This window comes from Nerophis lumbriciformis, linkage group LG23 (genome assembly GCF_033978685.3).
Source record: "Nerophis lumbriciformis linkage group LG23, RoL_Nlum_v2.1, whole genome shotgun sequence".
NCBI classification, from domain to species: domain Eukaryota; kingdom Metazoa; phylum Chordata; class Actinopteri; order Syngnathiformes; family Syngnathidae; genus Nerophis; species Nerophis lumbriciformis.
In genome coordinates, this window is record NC_084570.2 from 6602205 (window position 1) to 6609572 (window position 7368).

Consider the following 7368-nt stretch of genomic DNA (forward strand, 5'->3'; position numbering starts at 1 on the left):
AAAACTGACCCGTGGCCGGTAACCTCTCCGCGCAGGAGAGGGGGACAGAGCAGAAAAGAGAGATGGCAGATCAACTGGTCTAAAAATTGGTCTATTTCAAGGCTAGAGTATACAAATGAGCTTTAAGCTGGGACTTAAATGATTCTACTGGTAGCATCTCTAAATGTAACTGCTGGTGCATTACAGAGTACTGGAGCCCGAATAGAAAACGTTCTATAGCCCGCAGACTTTTTTGGGGCTCTGGGAATCACTAATAAGCCGGGATTCATAGAACGCAGATTTCTGGCCGGGACATATGATACAATACAATCAGCAAGATAGGACCGTTTAGTATTTTATAAGCAAATAGTAAAACATTAAAGTCACATCTTAAGTACGCAGGAAGCCAGTGCAGGTGAGCCAATATAGGCGTAATATGATCAAACTTTCTTGTTCTTGTCAAAAGTCTCGCACCTGCATTTTTAACAACTGTAATCTTTTAATGCCAGATATAGGGAGACCCAAAAATAATATGTTGGAGTAATCCAGACGAGACATAATGGGACGAATTTTAGCGATATTATGGCGATGAAAGAAGGCTGTTTTTGTAACACTCTTACAGTACTATAGTAGTTTTGATATTTTTGGTTAATATATCCATTTTAAAGTTAAAAGTTAAAGTACCACTGCGAAAACAGGCTTGTAGGGATGATATAGCCTCTGTGTTTTTTCCTGACCAAACGTATATTCCGCTATACCCCGGTATTGAACACTGTATAGGTGTGATGAAATTAACCTCTGCATTAAGGCTTGGCATTTATCAATGTAGGCAAAAAATATCTATAATATACTATAAAAAGATTATTTATAAATCTGCAGTTAAGCTGCAAACCTCGAAGCACGATGTGGCGAGGGACGACTGTACTTTGCAAACTTTTCATCAGTCATATCTACTTTGTTACAAATTTAAATCTGAGACAAATGTAGGATGTGTGTGCAAATATTAATATGATAAACATGTGGATGGTTTGTGTTGCATCCCCTCTCTCATAATTGTTATTCTTAGGGTTTGCATTAAAAGACAAATAGATATTATAAACAAACATTAATGTTGAGGGTTGTTTTTCAATATTGTTACATTATATTATCGTGTACCTCACTGCGAAAACAGTATTTTTTTCTACGGGGCAGTGGAAACTGCTGGGTGACTCATGCAGAAACAGTATTCACTTTGTGCTACATTATTTATATAATACAAGTGTTGTATGAATAAAGTTGGATTGATTATCAAGCCATTAATATGCTTGAACATTTCTATCATACTTTTTCTATGTTCACTCTTTTACAAAGCACTGCCTTTGCAACAGTATCTGCACCTTTTTGTTTTCCTAATATAGTTTGAAGAAAAACAAATCAACCGAAAAAAACAAGCAAAATAAGACAAGTTTAGAAATACAGTATACACTGTATATATATATATATATATATATATATATTCAGATTTTAGTGTGTTGTTTTTGATGTGAGAGTTTTTGATTTTCTCTGATTTACTTCACCAAGAAAGCCTAAATCATAAAATGATGGGTTGCCACTAAGGTTAGTCAGACATCCTGTACTGTCATTATGGGCTTTTTGTTTGACTCGCCCTCTAGGTACAACGGAGACAAAGATGTATTTTACTCATGTTGTGTCAAAAGGAGAATTTATGACTTGAGTGCCTTTTGTCTGCTTTGGCTGACAGATAAGACGCCAAGACAACATTTATCATTTGTTCCTGTCATCTGTTCAATTTAGTCTTTAACCACATTTCCTAAACAATTGTTGAACAGCATTAATAGAAGAACTAGTAAGTGTCTACATTGTTTACATTTAAAACATTTGTTGATAAGAATGATGAAATATTTGGATGTAAACATGAAATAATCATGTACCACTATAATCCTGCATTTACATTTAGAATTTTTTTGGTAAATAACATGTTTCTACTCTAGTATTTACATATTTATAGATATTTGCTCTCTCTACTGCAGTGGTTCTTAGAGTTTTTTCACCAAGCACTACCTCAGAAAATACTTGGCTCTCCGTGTACCACCATAATGATCAACATTAAATTACAGTGTCATAGTAGGTTTTTATATTCATTAAAACAAGGCAGAGTTTTTATTTAGCAAGTATATTGTAACAATAGACCCGGTTTGAATAGTAACACTGTGTGTGAATATTCGGAAAATAAAACTGTAACATTACAACATTTAATTAAGTGATTATTTGGCGTACCACTAGATATCACATTGTACTGTTTTGTACTAGATACAGCTCGAGTACCACTATAGTGGTACCTGTACCACAGTTTGAGACATACTTGCCAACCCTCCCGGATTTTCCGGGAGACTCCCGAAATTCAGCGCCTCTCCCGAAAACCTCCCGGGACAAATTTTCTCCCAAAAATCTCCCGAAATTCAGGCGGAGCTGGAGGCCACGCCCCCTCCAGCTCCATGCGGACCTGAGTGACGTGTCGACAGCGGCCAGCCTGTTCTCATGTCCGCTTTCCCACAATATAAATAGCGTGCCTGCCTAATCACATTATAACTGTAGAATGATCGAGGGCGAGTTCTTGGTTTCTGATGTGGGTTTATTGTTAGGCAGTTTCATTAACGTCCTCCCAGCGCGGTAACAACACACAACAACAGCAGTCACGTTTTTGTCGACCGTAAAGCAGTTCTTCTGCCGTAAACAGCAATGTTGTGACACTCTTAAACAGGACAATACTGCCATCATGCACATGTGACAATAACATTTAGGGCTTTTAGAGAGTGCAGTGCACAACTGCTATACTATATATATACATATATATATATATACATATATATATATATATATATATATATATATATATATATATATATACATATATATATACATATATATATATATATATATATATATATATATATATATATATACATATATATATACATATATATATATATATATATATATATATATATATATATATATATATATATATATATATATATATATATATATATATATATATATATAATAAAATAAAAATATATAGGTAGAATTCACTGAAAGTCAAGTATTTCATATATATATATATATGAAATACTTGACTTGATACTTGATATATATATGAAATACTTGACTTGGTGAATTCTAGCTGTAAATATACTCCTCCCCTCTTAAACACGCCCCAACCACGCCCCCTCACTCAACCACGCCCCCGACCCCGCCCCCGACCACGCCCCCCCCCACCCCCCGAAATCGTGGGTCTCAAGGTTGGCAAGTATGGTTTGAGAATCCCTGCTCTACTGATTGCAACCTATTTCATTTGCTATTAATTATAAATTTACACTTTTAATTTTTTATTTGCACTTTTTTATGCAACCATTTTAATGTTTGTGTATTTCTTACATTTTTTTGTTTTTATCAGCTTTTATTTATCTTTTCTATTTCTTTATCACTGCACAAGTTGTACCCTTGTAATTTTTCCTTCTCTCGTTTTATTGTTTAATGTTTGTTTTGTTTCAACACTGTTTCCCATATTTTTACTTGTCTTATGTTTATCACATTCTGTATGATTTTCTCTACTAACTAGAAAATATTAATATACTATAATAAACTGTAAATGAATTATCAGAGATGGAGAAGGGGTTGGAGTAATAAGATTATCCCTACTCATTTTGAAACATGTTGAACGCGATGTTCCTCAATCTAACTTTTTAAGAATGTCGAAAACAAACAAATCAAAACTATATACAAAATAGATGTCAAAAGCCAAGTGACATCTATGACATAGTACATTTGCAAACAGCTAAAATTATACACAAAGTAAACTATAATCTGCTACCCAAGAATATACAACAATTCTTCTCAACAAAAGAGGAGAAATATAATCTTAGAAAAAATGGTAATTCAAAATATTTGTACGCACGTACAGCACTTAAGACCTTCAGTATATCAGTATGTGGAATTAAATTATGGAATAGATTAAGAAAATAAATCAAACAATGTACTAATATGATCCACTTCAACAAACTCTTCAAATTTACAGTGTTTACAAAGTACAAAGATGAAGAACCATGATAAACATTCTGGATTTATTTCATCCATCCATTCATTTTATAGATAATCTTACTCATCTCACCGTATGATATATAACTTACTTCACCAATTATTATTTATTTATTTTTTATTGTTATTACTTAGAGATTAGCTCCATCTTGCCTGGGTATGTTTCGTCTTCTGAAGCCTTCTCTGGTGTGTTATGTCCCTTGTTCCACAGTGAGTTCTTTTGCACCTGTGTCCCACAGTTGAGATAGTCTAAACAACTAGTCATGTTTTTGATAGTTTCCCAACAACACATTGTTTACCGCAAGGTTGAACACTCTTATGCTAGAAGACAGTTTAATTTCTCCGCTCACATTGTCCCACAGTTTCACCCCAACTATAGATAACGTTTGAGCCTTGAATGTGCAATTTACTATGTTATGTTTGAATTTCAGGACACCCATTCAATGCATATACTCTGATGATTAACTTGTGTGATGACTGTATTATGATGATAGTATACATTTGTACCATGAATTGATTACGTGGACCCCGACTTAAACAAGTTGAAAAACTTATTCGGGTGTTACCATTTAGTGGTCAATTGTACGGAATATGTACTGAACTGTGCAATCTACTAATAAAAGTTTCAATCAATCAATCAAAAACCCCTGAGTTCATGTGGACCATCTCTGAGTGTAAACAGACTCTGTATATTTGCAGGTAGTGCCCTTTGTGAGGCCATAAACATAACTTGAAGGCTACTGTATTGGATTATATCATGTAGTTTAACCCTTGTGTAATGTTCATATTGTTGTTACTCAGCCAGCGTTTGTGGGTCTGATGGACCCGTTGCATTTTGTGGCTTTTAATGCCTCACAATCAAACACTTTTATGTTAAAATACGGAACAGCTGTTTACCTAATCCCAATAAACATCTGTTAAATCAGTGGTTCTTAACCTGGGTTTCTGTTCGAACCCTAGTGGTTCGGTGAGTCGGCCTCAGGGGTTCGGCGGAGCCTCTGCCACCGACGTAAAGACACATCCGACTTATCGTGTAAATAAAAACTTCTCACTATCTGCGTATTATGGATACCCCCAAACAATGTTCCCTCTAATTTTCCATCTGATTTGCAGGTTGTTTGATTGATCGATTGAAACTTTTACCCGCAGATTGCAAAGGAAGAGAATACATTATATGAAACAGTACAGTTTACACAGTACAGTACATATTCCGTACAATTGACCACTAAATGGTAACACCCCAATAAGTTTTTCAATTTGTCCACGTTAATCAATTCATGGTAATGTGTGTAAGGTGTGTAATTTGTTGTGAGTTTATGCACTGTGTTGGTTTTGTACTTTGAACAAGGTGATGTTCATGCACGGTTCATTTTGTGCAGCAGTGAAAAAAACCATATGACTTTTTCTTGAATTTGAAAAAAAACCAAAACATTTTATTTTTCACTAAAGAAGGGTTTGGTGAAGACCAGTGACGTGCGGTGAGGTTCATGGCTGGTGAGGCACTGACTTCATCACAGTCAGATTTACAAACATATGAACCCTAAAGAGTATCTTATTCACCATTTGATTGGCAGCAGTTAACAGGTTATGTTTAAAAGCTCATACCAGCATTCTTCCCTGCTTGGCACTCAGCATCAAGGGTTGGAATTGGGGGTTAAATCACCAAAAATTATTCCCGGGTGCGGCGCCGCTGCTGCCCACTGCTCCCCTCACCTCCCAGGGGGTGATCAAGGGGATGGGTCAAATGCAGAGGACAAATTTCATTACACCTAGTGTGTGTGTGACAACCATTGGTACTTTAACTTAACTTTAACTTTACACATACAAACTGTAGCACACAAAAAAGCACATTTAATAAAAAAAACGTTATTATGGTCTTACCTTTACTTATAAATGAAGTCCATGCGCCGCTGTTGTGCTGGAAGAATGCACCCCCTGACGGGAGTGTTATATCAACTAAAGCCCTCACTTAAACTTTCCACGTGCAAGATTGAATCTATTTTAAAAAGTGTAACCGAGGGTTTATAAATGTCGCCTATACTGTATGAAACTACAAAATAACAAACACGGAGGCTCCAGTTTACACGAGGACCACATTATTTACCTTCTTTCAAAAACCCCCGCTCCACTCCAACGTGTCATCACTTCCGCTCTTAGGGCCTTCAAAATAAGAGCTCAAGGCATATACTGTATAACAGCGCATAACAGGAACTTAACATCACAAAGAGGAAAGCCCATAAAAATAGGTTACAAAAGTTATTTAATAAGAAGCCAAAAAGTGCAAAAACAATAATGTTTGTGTTGGAGGAGTTGTGAATTAGGTGCACCTGCAGTCTGCAGGTGTAACTAATGTTGTGGCCCTGCAGTCATTCACAACTCCTCCAACACGAACATTATTGTTTTTGCACTTTTTGGCTTCTTATGAAATAACTTTTTTAAATAGATTCAATCTTGCACGTGGAAAGTTTAAGTGTGGGCTTTAGTTGATATAACACTCCCGTCAGGGGGTGCATTCTACGGCAGAGGTGCAGGAGGCGGGATTACTGCGAGCCTCAGCCAGTGCGTCTTTTGCAGCCGTTTTATGATCGCTCAGCACAAAAAATACGTTACACACATACAGTTGTTGACAAAATACACTGTACATTATATACCTCAGCTAACTAAACTATGGACATGTATAATATAATTCATATAGCAATACGGTCTCACTGCACAGCAGGCCAGCAGTTAGCCGAGTCCGCAATCCATGGTGAGGCACAACGCAGTGACGTGCCTCAACTGACTGCTGTTCACCGCACCGTCTCTTCTCAGTATTTGAACGGCAAATGTGAAAATTCAGCGATTTTAAATAAAAATAATCTAAAACTGGTGAAGTTAAATGGAAAATAACTTTATAGTATAATCACTGGATACATATAACAATTTAATAAAAATGTTTTCATTTTCCTTCTTTTTTTCTTTCCATGATGGCAGGTGAGGCCCCGCCTCACCTGCCAGTGACCAGTGACTGCACGTCACTGGTGAATACGCATATGATGAAACTGGTGGGGTTCGGTACCTCCAACAAGGTTAATAACCACTGTTCTAAATAGGGATGTCCGATAATGGCTTTTTGCCGATACCCGATATTCCGATATTGTCCAACTCTTAATTACCGATACCGATATCACCGAAATCGATATCAACCGATACCGATATATACAGTGGTGGAATTAACACATTATTATGCCTGATTTGGACAACCAGGTATGGTGAAGATAAGGTCCTTTTAAAAAAAAAATGTATATAATA